Raw genomic sequence first — 535 nt, forward strand, 5'->3', positions numbered from 1 at the left:
TGTGTGTGTGTGTGTCAGGTGATACAGTGAAGTTATTGTTCCTGCGGCATTAAAAGAACACGCTGAATTCCATTTAAAAAGCTGTTAATTAGAAGTTCTCCTCCTGTAGTTCTCTTGAACAAATATGGTCCAACTAGCTGTGAACCGCTCATACAAATTGAGATGTTATTGTAACTAAAAGCATCATTATAATCTCACTATAATGCCGAGTAGCAGGTCACCAATCATAAAACCAGCACAAAGGTCTATGGTAATATTTTATCATGTTCTCAGTGTGCTAATATGGAAGTGAACATTAAATCAACATTTGTCAGAATATGGTCTGGACCCATTAATATTGCCATTTATTGATCTGTTTGTGGGAGCGTATTCAAATCTTCCAGCATCCACATGTTTTAGTTCCTATGTAACTAAAGTGACAAGACCTCACCAAGTTTGCACAAAACGTTGACTTGTGTACAACTGTCTCAAAGTCCTGAGAGATGACAAATTGACTCATGAATGCCCTACTGCATTTTTATGTCATAGCAAGAGA

This window comes from Morone saxatilis, unplaced genomic scaffold (genome assembly GCF_004916995.1).
Source record: "Morone saxatilis isolate NCDOM2014 unplaced genomic scaffold, NCSU_SB_2.0 Contig15, whole genome shotgun sequence".
NCBI lineage: Eukaryota > Metazoa > Chordata > Actinopteri > Moronidae > Morone > Morone saxatilis.